Here is a 12,956-nt window from a genome sequence, read left to right on the forward strand (position 1 = left end):
TGAACCAATTCTGGTGTAATTAGAAATATATGATACATATTTTTGTCCTTTTTCCTAATTATTTCAACACTTACTATGATTGTGAACCTGAACTGGTCCAAACATTTCTGGTCTATATTGTAGTTTGGCTCGTGTATAACATAGAAAATGTCAGATTGGAGAAATTCTATGATTTGTAGGTTAAGTTAAACTGACTGGGATAAACCTGAAGGTGGATGCTTGTAGTTTGATGTATGTATATATCTAATATATATATATATATATATATATATATATATATATATATATATATATATATATATATATATATATATATATATATATATATATATATATATATATATATATATAAAATCCTGCAAGAGCTGCAAGTTTCCGGTTTGAATCCCACCCACAGACTGCTTCTCTGGGTCCCCGAGCAAGACCCTCAGCCCCAGAAAGCTCCCTGGGCTTCGTGGACATTTCATTGGAATATATGTAGCAATGACAAATAAGGATTACTATTGTCTATACGTTTTGGAGTGGTCCACCCAGCTAAAGATTAGGGTGATGGCAATGAGGCCTTCTTATCTCAGAGACTAATGACTGGTGGAAACACGCTGCCCAACAATTTCAAGAGGATTTTTATTCCTGGAAAGCCAGAATAAAACAAATTTAAACTGATGATTGGGGAAGAAAATGAAATAAAAACTTTTCACAAGCCATTTTTTATTCAAATGTAAATAAGATTAGATATTTTTTCTTAAATTGTTATCCCTTTCATGTTGTTTTATCTTTAAGTTTAGTTCAGAAACGAACCTCTTGATTGAATAAAATTTTATCTAAATCTGTCAGGAGTATAAATCATTTTAGGCTCAACTTTAAATATATCAGGCCTGTCTTTTCTGAGGGACTATTCTGGTTTATTTAGCTGCTTCTAGAGTCCTCAGCGCTGATATTTCAGCTCGTTTTGTTGAGTGAAAACATGTATGATTGTTCTGTTTACTTCTCTGTGCTTTGTTTCCTCAAGACAAGTCATTTTGTGATGTACACGCCTTACATGTACGGAGTGTGTGTTTTACTAACAAAAGACGGTTTCAGGCTGATTTTATCCATACAGTCAGACAACAGACTCTGAAATGACTTGTTCTCAAATTCAAATGATGAAATTTCATTTACTGACTATAAAGTTGAACTTTTTAAAATGCACCTTTGTTTCGTGTGTTGCTGCTTCATGGCGGGGGGGAAAAAAGCGAGTCATGCTTCCTGTTTTGTCTCCCTGCCGCTGCCACAGAAACACCGGTCGGACTGGTCCGACTTCTCGTCTGCTTTTGTTTGTTGTGGTATAAAAATCCTCCACAGAGGCCAGCTGACCATGCAGGGTGTTCTTAGTATCTCTGAAACTAAAGCTAAGAGTTGAGCTGTGTGTATGTTTTATAAATCCTGTAAAAGAAAAGTTTGAGTTTGATCCCCGGCTGAAGGAAACGGCACATATTACACAAATATCAGCTCCTTTGTTCCTCCCTGAGTTAGTCTGAGTGCCAGCTCAGCTCTCTTTAATCAGAGCCAAGGCGTTACAGTAAATGAACCCGCGTTCGTCACTGACTTCTCATTTACTGTGAGAAATTGAGCGTAAGGAGGGACGGATGGTGGCGGTTGGACAGGCCAAACAAGGTGTGCACAGATCACTTTCCGTTGGGTGCAGTTCCTCTTTGGGACATCCGCCGTTCTTTACTGTGGAGATGAACTGACAGTGACCCTTTTTTATAAACTCTGAAACTCAAATGAATTTGCAGAGACCTAATCTGACCGACAGCAGATGTTTGCTTTCAGGTTTTCCTGTTTTCCACGAGGTTCTGACTGACTGGGCCATCTCATGCGTGCCGATTTAACACAAGCTAGACTGCGTGAGCGTAAATCTGTTCCCCTCTCGCAGACAATGGGCCGTTGGTGCAGAACGATGACTTTGATAGATGCAGAACGAGTCAGGCCTGCAGGAACGAAACCGGACTGTCAGCTGGGAAGTACAGCCCATCGACGTGGCAGGCCACCGGTCCTACCACTTAGTCTTCAGCTATGAGAGAAATGTAAGGCGTGCTTTCAATGAATAACAATGTTCCTTAAGACCAGACGAGCGCTTTTCTTGAGAGACCGGCTCTCACTGCTGCCACACCGTCAGCCGACATCCAGCGGTCCGAGTCGCCCAGCCGAGCCATGGACCACAAAAAGTGCACCTCCATCTTCATGGGTCTGGCCATACTGTTGGACATCGTGGGCGTCCTCCAGCTGCTCATCGGCATCTTCGCCCCGCTGCCTTACTGGGACTTTTTTGTCCTGTCTGGGCCTGTGGTCCTCTTCCTCAGCCTGTTCCTGTGGATTTTCTGGTACCTCGGAAATCTCACTGTGTCAGAGGAGGAGCTCAACATCCGCAAGCCGGACATATTGTGAGCCCCCCGGTTCGGACGAGGGGAGGCTGTGGCTGTCTGAGGCTTCGGGCTCCTTTAAATCTGTCACCTGGCGATGAGGAGAGGAACGACGGACTGAAACGAAGCACCCTGGAAATCAGGCCTCATTGAAGGACGCGGGATAAATGCTTGAAGGACCAGGAACACAGCAGAAGAAACTCCTCAGCATTAAAAACAAGCTGCTTTCCAACTGGACCGCTGTGATGCTCGGACTCTTGGTGGAGTGGAAAAATGACTTTCTCTGCACTTTTATTTGCTGGAAGCTTCGCAGAACTGAACCTGGATGATAAGTTATCTCATTTTGATCTAAATGTTGTGACATTTTTTAATTTAAAGTTCAGCATTTCTTTGCACATGTATGTATGAAGGACAATCTTCTGAAATCAGTAACTAAAAATACTTTTGACATGATTTCTATGAGTTTTTTTGTGACGCTGTCTCTCAAAGGGAACCAGCCAAACTGGATCCGTGGGTTTTTGTTGCTGAGCCTACCTCAGTAAGATCAACTCATCAGAAAGTGTTCAGACCTACTGAGGTACAGCTCACTCAACGATATCACAGTCATGGACCTCTCGTTCTGTTTGGGCCTTTTAATGATCTAGCTCTTCTTTCTCCTTGGTAAAAATATATTCACATACAGATTTTTTTATTTTTATTTAAAACAATCTGGAGCAGAGATCTGAATTATTTGTTGATTTCCTGAAACCCCAAAATTTGAACAGGCTCAAACATAAAGAATCAACCACATGAATATTTGGTTAATCGCCTTTTTTTGCTTACATACAAACCTTCTGCAGGGTTTAAGTCCAGACTCTGCAAACTCCTGAAGTTTGATGTCGGCCTGCTTTATCTGTTTCACAGCCGGTTATGATTTGTGTTTTGTATCATTTTGTTGGTAAAACATCCAACTGTGCCCACATTATATCCACAAAGCTGTTTATTTCCCTGGTAAAGTTGAATAATCTGAGGCTAATCCCTTTTTTTGCAATTTAATCCATACATTTTGAATAGCCTGTAGCATCATGCTGCCTCTTCTCTGCTTAGTAAAGTGGTTTTCAGATTTAAAGGCCCTTATCTTGACTGCTCCAAACATTTTTATTTATTTATTTTTTGTTCATTGTGGCCAAACACTATCATATGACCGCAACATTTTTTTCTAGCTGCAAATTTCCATCTAGCTTGAGGATCCTGATACTGAAGTGAGAGGTTCTCTCTAAAACAGGCGTAAAGCCTGGTTCCTGTGTTGGTTCATGTGGATCTTAATCAAACTTTGAAAGTTGGACACAGATGGGTGTTCACATAATATTGTATTAAATATCATTGATCCCAAACACATTTAAGCCTCGACCAAATTGAATATTTTGTGTAGGAGACTGATGATCGAGGGGTTTATGGTCATATCTGCATATTTTTCATTAAAACAATTCTTTTTTTTCTAAAATAATACATCCACAGAACATTTAGAGTGGTTCAAATTAAAAAATCTGTAAAATATAATAATATTTATATTATAGAACAATTTTTATACATTTACATGGGTCCACAATACATAAATGTTTACTTCTGGTTACAATGTTGACAGGAAAGGATTCTGCACCAATAGAAATAGTCACGTGAGACGGAGCTCAGGCGTTGCCAGATCCATGTAGCTCCATGAATGCGCTGAGAAATTTCTTCTCAGCATTACATTTCTCTTATTCAAGCGTACAAAGAAAGAAGCAAAGCGAGGGTGAACATCGGTCAGAAGCCACACACAGGTTGCTGCTTCCCTTCTGGAGAGGCAAGTTAAATGTTTGCTGACGCTAACCTGGCATGCCTACCTAACAGACCTGGCAACCGGCGGGCAAACAGTACAAGTGTGCCACCTACTGGCCAGGGGGACTTAAACGTGCAGCTACCTCCTTTAAAGCAGGGTGCTTGGGTCCCAGAGAAGTCGTAGTTCCCCTGTTAGATTCCCATAGACTGCCACTCCACCAATACCCTTAGGCAATGTTCCCCAGTGGCTGCCCACTGCTCCCTAAGGGATGGGTTATGTAAAAGCAGAGAACACATTTCATTGGGAAAGTCACAAAAATGACCAAAAAAAATATTGTTTGTATAAAATCTGAAACAATCAACTTATTTAAATTAATTTTACTCGATCTGCCAAGAAGAGATGCTAACATATCCAGCCAGAGTTATGCCAACAGGTTGTTGTTGTTGGTGACAAAAGCCTGTGGCTGTGTGCAATTTACTGTTAATGGAATTATTAAAGCAAAATCTCCCCTGACTTGTCTCCTTCAAAACATGTAAGCAGCTGTACTCAGGGACAAGATGGGTTAAAACAAGGTAAATGCTTGCACATTTTCTGTGTGAGACTGTAAATGTTTGGGTTTGAGATGTTTGTATTACGTCTGCTCTGGTCAGCCGATACAGTGTGAGAAGGAGATATACTCACTAAGCAACTTTTAACCAAATATCAGTGCAGATGTGCGTATAGCTTTAAGCCTTTAATGTTGGATTTTGATTATATGTATGGATCAGGGGGAAATAAACCTCAATAAATTTAAAATATTTTGCACCCAGTTCCTGCTTTTAACTATCACTGCAGTGGTATGTTGTGTCACATCTCTCTCCACCATGTAAAAAGAAGAGTTTGGAGGCATCATGGATGGCCCCAGAATTAACATGCTGTTCAATGTTGAGGGTGTTTAAGCGTCTGGCCGTAAAACAGCATGTAGAGAAGCTGAGCACAATGACAAGCCAGCGTCCAGCTGAAAGGGTTGGCCATTTAAGCACCGCTACCAGAGCATCAGTTTCAGCACCATGAAAGTTACCAGTGAGACTGAAACTAATACTCCTCCCCCATGGCCGAATCTTCCCAGCCTTAATCAGCACTCAAGGTACCATTAGCTGCCTCGCAGAAGGGGGAAGTGTTATTAATGCATCCATTTTGGTTCCTGCTCCTGAGAGAGGAAGTGTAGAAGAGGAATAATGGCCCTCTCAATGCAAAGAGCGCCAACGCCTGCTGCTGGGCCCATCATCTCCCACAGGTTGTCCCTCCCTCCCCGCTTGCATCGAATCGATATGTCGTTACAAATCTTAATCACAACTCTACACGTTTGTGCTCAATAGCCGCTCTCGTGAGAGACCCAGATGAAGGAGAGGCATCGTCTGCGAACAATGGGGCTCAGATTTCCACGCCGCCCTGCTGGCAAAGCGTGATGAAGCAGCAACTTGGTGAATCGCAGACATGTGGCTGGAGGGAGGTTTTCACAAGTGGGGGTGAGAGCAATTAGTGAGGTTGGTCTTCCTGGACTGGGAGGGAAATGGGATTGGCTGTCATCACGAGAATGAAAACGGCAAAGAAAAAGAAGAAATTTCGATAATATTTTTTGGTATTTATTGATGTTACAATTAGAGAACTTCTCGAGATATTATCTGTTACTTTGTTTTCTTTGCTCTGTAATTCTTTCCTCTTTTGTTTTTTCTTTTTTTTTAATTCGGGTACAGCATTTTGAATCCTCTTGTTACTGAAAAGTGCTTTATGGGTAAACTTGTCTTGCTTTAATTTGGGATTTTATCTGATCAACCAGTGAATGTGTTTAAATCTAACAGCAGGTAGCAATGGATACATTTAACAGCTCAGATAACCAGATTAATAGTAAATACGCTAAGATCATAATGTATATTTTAACTTTTAGCACATAAACCTGTATTTGTGTGGCAACTTCTCTGATGAAGCCTAAAAGCTAAAGAATGTGTGTTCATGGTAACATCTTGTGGAAAGATAAATGTCTCCCTCTAGTGGTTGATAGTTGAAGCTTTCACAATCGACGCTTCATTCCCTCATCTTCAAAAGTTAAAAATTAAGAGAAATGTTGGCAGTTTAAATCAGGAAGGCCAGCTGGAGTCTGTTTTTTCTCCTTCAAGGAAGCTCCACATGGGTGTAGAGCCTCAGATTCAGGTGGATCAGATCTTTGGATCTTGGATCTCTGGAGTTTGGAAATCTTTCTTCATACAAAGTTAACCCCCTGGGTGTGCCCCCTGGAGATTTTCAACCCATTGACCACAAGGAAGACCCAGATCCTGCTGGAGGAACTATAAATCACTTCTGGTCTGGCAACCCCTGCGACCTGATGTTGGATAAGAGTAAGAAAATGGATGAATGGTTTCAAATAAATTTTATTTAAATAGCGCCAATTCAAAACACATATCATCTCAAGGCACTTTACTAGTTGTGTCCTGATACCGGTATCGGGCCCGATATCAGCATCAACTACTCATACTCGTACTTGGAAAAGCAAGCCGATAATATGAACCCATACCAATGTTGTGCTTGATTTTCCTCCTAGGCTCGGCTACACTGAAACTCAAATACTAGACGCCGCTCTTTATCAGGTTCTGGTGCTAATACACCAAATGGGTTGTTTGCTGACCCTCCAAAAGAAAAAAGAAGAAGGGCGAAGATAACTAAAGCTCTGACCAAATTAATTTCCCTTGATGGTCAGTCGTTTTCAGTGGTCAGTGATATTGTTAAGTTATGTGTGACCTATAAGTACCAATTTATCAAGTACTTAGTATCGGTACTTGGAATCGACAAGTATCTAAACTGAAGTACTCGTACTTGTACTCGGTCTTGAAATAACTGGTACACCCCTAAACTTTACAGATTAAATCAAATCCTCCAGGTTGGTGAGAAAGTTTCCTCTCTAAGGAAACCCAGCAGGTTGCATCAAGTCTCTCCAAGCAGCATTCACTCCTCCTGAAAGAGCGTAGAGCCACAGTGGACAGTCGTCTGCATTGTTGATGGCTTTGCAGCAATCCCTCATACAGAGCATGCATGAAGCGACAGTGGAGAGGAAAACTCCCCTTTAACAGGGAGGAGAACCTCCAGCAGAACCAGAACCAGGCTCAGTGTGAACGCTCATCTGCCTCCACCCACTGGGGCTTAGAGAAGACAGAGCAGAGACACAGAAAGCACAGAAGCTCACATTGACCCAGGAGTACGTTCTATGTAAGATGGTAATAAAGGATGATCTGCCTCCCCTGATGATGTCACAGCTAACAGAACACCAGACCAGGTGTACCTTCTATGAAGAGAAAAATGACAGAGGACAAAAAGGTAAAAGTTGAAATAACAACAAACAATGCAGATTGGAGAGCAGTAGGAGAACTCAGCAGAGTGAGAGAAATAGATCCTGATGTCCTCCAGCAGCCTAAGCCTATAGCAGCATAACTATAGAGGTAGCTCAGGGTAACATGAGCCACTCTGACTAGAAGCTTTGTCAAAAAGGAAAGTTTTAAGCCTGGTCTTAAAAGTAGACGGGGTGTCTGCCTCATGGACCAAAACTGGGAGTTGGTTCCACAGGAGAGGAGCCTGATAATTAAAGGTAGATGTACTTAGTGTCTTATTTTTTCACATATTACTGTAAATTCAGGTTGAAACGTTTATCTTAAAATGAAGTAGCTTTTTTAAAGATGCTAGCAGACCATGAACAAATGAAATAATATGAGGTCGTATGAGCTTTAAATCAATGAGAATGTTAATTAACTTTCGGCTCAGCTCCATGCAGGAGGACAGTCCATGTGTTGAGTTAACAGGTTCTTTTAAATACAGCATGCACCGTCAAGAAGTCCAGCATTAATCCCTTTTCCATCAGAGTAAAATAGATAATCATGTGAAAACTGTCCAGGAGAGCTAAAGAGAAGACATAATCCATCAGGAATGTCAAATATATCAATATTTAAATGTCCTTAATAGATCATTAGTTGTTTTAATCTGCCAAAAGATGGACGCAGGGCTTCACAGTTAAACAGCTTTTATTTGTCCTGTGTTTGCCTCATAGGTGTCACCGACTGCGATTACCAGGTTCCTGAAGATAGCTGCTGCGCTCCGGTCAAATCTCTACATCACATTTTCCAGATCAAAGGGTCAGACTGATGCATCATCCTTCTGTGAATCATCTACTGCTTGCTCAGTCTTACCCAGCACGTCTGGTTAGAGGGTTTTATAACCTTTCTGTAACTGTTCATGTAAAAATTAACAAACGTAATGTGATGGAAAATAGCTGAAGAAAATAATAAGAAAGAATTGATTGAATTTGTACTGTTTCTTTTTACATTATAATCTCAAAGTGCTGCAATATAAAAACAGCTAAAACATCTTTGGAAACTAAAAGCAGCAACATTAAAAATACATTTAAACGCTGGGATATATTTTAAAGAGGAATGTTATTCGGTCCTTTCTTAAGAATTTGTGGAGTCTGTGTTGTCCTCAGATGGTCGTTGAGGATGTTCAGCAGAGCAGAACGGCCGTGATGCGCAGGTTTTTCCAGGGGGGGGGGGGGGGGCACAGCCGGTAGGAATTAGTGGAGCAGAGTTGATGTCTGAGCAGCTCTTTAAAATAGTTGGAAACATTCCCGTAGATTGTTGAGGGAGACGAGAAACCTTGTATTCCATGCAGAGTTGGGAAGAAAGTGGAGTGACGTAAGGATTGAAGCGATGTGGTCATGTTTCCTTTGCTTCGTCAAGATCTGGCTGCACTGTTTTCTACAAATTGAAGTTTCTAAACATGTTAGGATGTAATTCCTTTTTTTAAAAAGTCTGTTGCAGTAGTCAAGTGTTGGAAAGATGAAAGCATGAACACAATTTACAGCATTGGAAGAGGAGGACAATGGCTGGAGCTTGAAGATATCGTTGAGATGAAAGATGGAGGTCTTTGATAAAGTGTTTGATTTAAAATGAGGGTCAAATCTTATACCCAGATTAGTGACTAAAGAGGAAAGAAGAACGTTGTGGCCAGAAAAGATGATGGAGAAAGTAAACGAGTGAATCTGATGCACGTTTGCAAACTAGAATAGCTTCTAATCTAGTAGAGGTTTCCTCCACGGCCACCGGACGGGTGATATCAAGTATTCTAGTGAGGGTATACACAAGTTTCACCAGGAACTGCACACTGTTCCTGGTGAAATTATACGTAGATCAACCTAAACAGAAGTTGCATACTGTGAAATTTTCCCCAAAGCGGACATCTTGTACTTTGCCACCGTATCTAACTTCCTGTCCAAAAAAACAAACAGTTTTTGTCCGAGGGCCTTTCTTGGAGATGCTGTCGTAAGTGGTCTGCGTGGTCTCATTGACTTCAGCGTATTCTAATCAGTGTATTCAGCGTATTCTAATCAGATTGTTTTCCTGTTTTTCTTTATTATTATTATTCCGTACGTTTTTGTGCGTCTAACTACTCCTGCATACTTCAACCGATTTCAACGATTTTTGCACCAAAATTACTGCTACATCTCATGGTTATGGTACCTTTTATACTTTTTAAAGTATTTGTACTTTATGTGCGTTTTTTGCTCCCATTGAAATTAATGCAAATTCCTTCAAATACTTCAAATTTTTCATATTCCTTCAAATTCCTCTTATTGTTCAAATGATTCAAATTCTTCAAATTTTTTCAAATTCTTTGAATTCCTTCAAATTCTTCTGATACAACTGATTTTACTACTACAACAGATACTACTACTACTACTGATACTACAACTACTACTACTGATACTACTACTACTACTACTAGTACAAATTACTTCAAATTTTTCAAATTCTTCAACGTTTATCAGCTATTTTTTTCTCTTCTGCATAGACATTCTGCATCTTCTGCTCAAATAATTCTGCAGATTAGCATTCTCACTCGCTGTTACGCAGGATCAGCTTTTTCTAATTACATCATACGACCCAATTTTTGGTCAGATTGGATACCAAATTGGATCCGGTGGGTTTCAGCCTTCGGGTTTAAGTCCGGTCTGCTTGTGTCAATCTGTAAAAAGGTTCATAAAAGATCAGCGACTGCTTGGAGGGAAACGCTAAAGAATGCAACCCCTGTGGTACCTCTGTGTTGTCCTGTGATGGGACTGGCGACCTGTCCAGGCGGTCAGTACCTCACATTTTGTTGCATTAGGACCATAAACTAAATGCAAAGCAGCAACAACAGTCATATTTTGGACTGTGGGAGGAAGCCAGAGTAGAAAGTCACTGCAGGGCATCGATGCTACCAACTGCACCACTGCATAGCCATGCCTGTCAGACATTTATTTCATAATTCTTGATTTTATTAAGAATTATAAATCATGTTCTGTCTGACAGGACAACCTACTGTGCCTCGTTCGGACCTGTGCAGCATGTCGGTCTTTCCCATAATCCCTTTCTTCTTTTCTATTACACAACATCCTGACCACTTTACACGAGCTTTAGCGGCTCATTCTCTAAAGTAAGGCATCTGGTGCGGACATTAGAGGCGCTTAGACTCCATCCATCTGCCTGATATGTTGCAGATGGGCAGAGAGCGAATGTCTGACACTAGAACTATGACACTCAGCCAAAGCAGTCCATTGAGACTGTGCTAGTGTTGCACACAATGATTTTGAGTAATTGAATTGCGATTTGACATGTTCTGTGCAGCTCCTAAAGTGCAGAACTGTCTTTGGTCAAATTTAATTTTCATATTACTGAAATGTTTTTATTACATTTTAGGCTATTTTTAAGTCATGTTTTAATTGTTAGAAGTCTTGCCATGGGGTGTAAATTAGCCTTGTATGATAAGATAAGATAACTTTATTGATCTCACATTGGAGAAATTCACATGTCACATCGGCTCAGTAATCAGTAGTCATAGGAAAGAGGAGTCAATTAGGACGAGGTGCATCAAATATATACACAGTGTGTTCTCATTATGGATCAAAAGGAGTAGGTAAGAAAAAGCAAAAAATACAAAAATACAAAAAGAAATAAGGCAGAGGATGTCTTTTGTACATTCACTGTGGCTTATACGTGTGTGTATTGACACAGCCACTTCTTTCAGGATTATTGCACAGTGTATTAAATAGAATTGCGCATTAGTTATTGCATGTTGGTTATTACAGTTACAGTTACAGTTGTGGTCACAGTTATGTTTACGTTCATGATGTCAACTTTGTGTTTCACATCAGGCCCGTATTAAGACAATGTGGTGCCCCTGGGCACTATACCTCAAAGCCCCCCCCCCCCCCCCCCTTATCCGTGCTGTCCTCCGGTCAAAAACATGAGACATAATCAGGGGGATTTCTGTAATGTCATTTACTATTTACTAACTTACACGACTACATGTAGGCATATGAGCAGTGAGCAATATTCAAATATCTCATTTTAAAATGTTGAAAACAAAAAAATCTTGATTTATTTATCATTTATTATTATTGTGACATCAAAATGATTCACAAAATGAATAATGCATGGTCTTTCAACAATTTCAAGTAAATAATATAACAGTTTATGAAAAATATATCTTTAAAGCATGTATCATGCCCCCCCCCAGACTTTGAAACGGGTGTGCAATGTGACATCTCCCTGGTTCTTACAGTTTTGTGCAGATGAAGTCTGGAATTTAACTTTTGGTCACAATAATTAGACCGTTGCCAGCATTACATATAAATATATAAACACTTTGTATACATTTTATTAAATATATTGCATAATTACAGGAATTCAATTACATAAAGGGAGAAAATAGGTGTGATAGTGCAAATTACTTTACTTCACAGCAGTCTAGCTGTGAGGTGTTCATTGTGTTCAGCAGAGCCTGGGGGCTGGTTTCAGCCAAAATCGCTCAGTTTCAGCCACCAGAATGTAAACAGTTTGTGTCCAGCATGTGTGGGGTCTGCAGGACTGTCAGCTGACCCACCAGCCCTGATTATCCTCTCTGGAGAGATCTGATTTTGGGGTAATAGTAGAGCAAGTGGACCACAGATGACGGGGTCATTAACCCTGATGGCGACAGAGCCAGCTCAGAGCACAACATGTGCTGGAAAACAAGACAAAGGTCTGTGTCCCAAAAACAAGAGGAGAGGGCTTTCTACTGATGACTCAAAACCAAAAGCTGTTTAAACCTGTGACACACAGCAACAAGATGCTGCTAAGGGACCTCAGTGTAAAACCCAGATATGGATCCTGCTGTGGAATGCAGCGTGGCTTTGCAATGTTGTGGTGAAAAACACGAGGCGAGCTTTTTTCATTCACAATCCCACAATCACACACAAGATTGCGTGATAGCAGCGAGAATCCGGGGCTGGCGTCGCGGGTTGTTGGTTATCTTTAAGTGAGGCGATAGTTGAGGCTGATAGATAGCATGTGTTAAGGTATCGATCCACGGCTTTCCTGCTGCGCCCCGTAGAGCCCGCCTCTCACCTCAGCCCAGAGCATAGACATACAAGAGTAGACGCTGTGTGAGTAGTCCCTGAAAAAAAAAGACCTTCAATGATTGGACTAAACTTTCAGTCACCTGTAATTTAAAACAAGCAGAGTAGACTTCCCAGTAATGATGAGAACTTTAATAATACGAATAAGAATAAAGTATTTGAATAGAAGATTAGATGTTTTCACATCATTCATATAAATAATAATAATTCAAAAATATTAATTTGTATTCAACTACGACTACAACTATGTAAATGATTCGTTGCCACTACTCATCATCATCATCATCACTCATTGAAAATA

This window comes from Fundulus heteroclitus, chromosome 16, assembly GCF_011125445.2.
Source record: "Fundulus heteroclitus isolate FHET01 chromosome 16, MU-UCD_Fhet_4.1, whole genome shotgun sequence".
NCBI lineage: Eukaryota > Metazoa > Chordata > Actinopteri > Cyprinodontiformes > Fundulidae > Fundulus > Fundulus heteroclitus.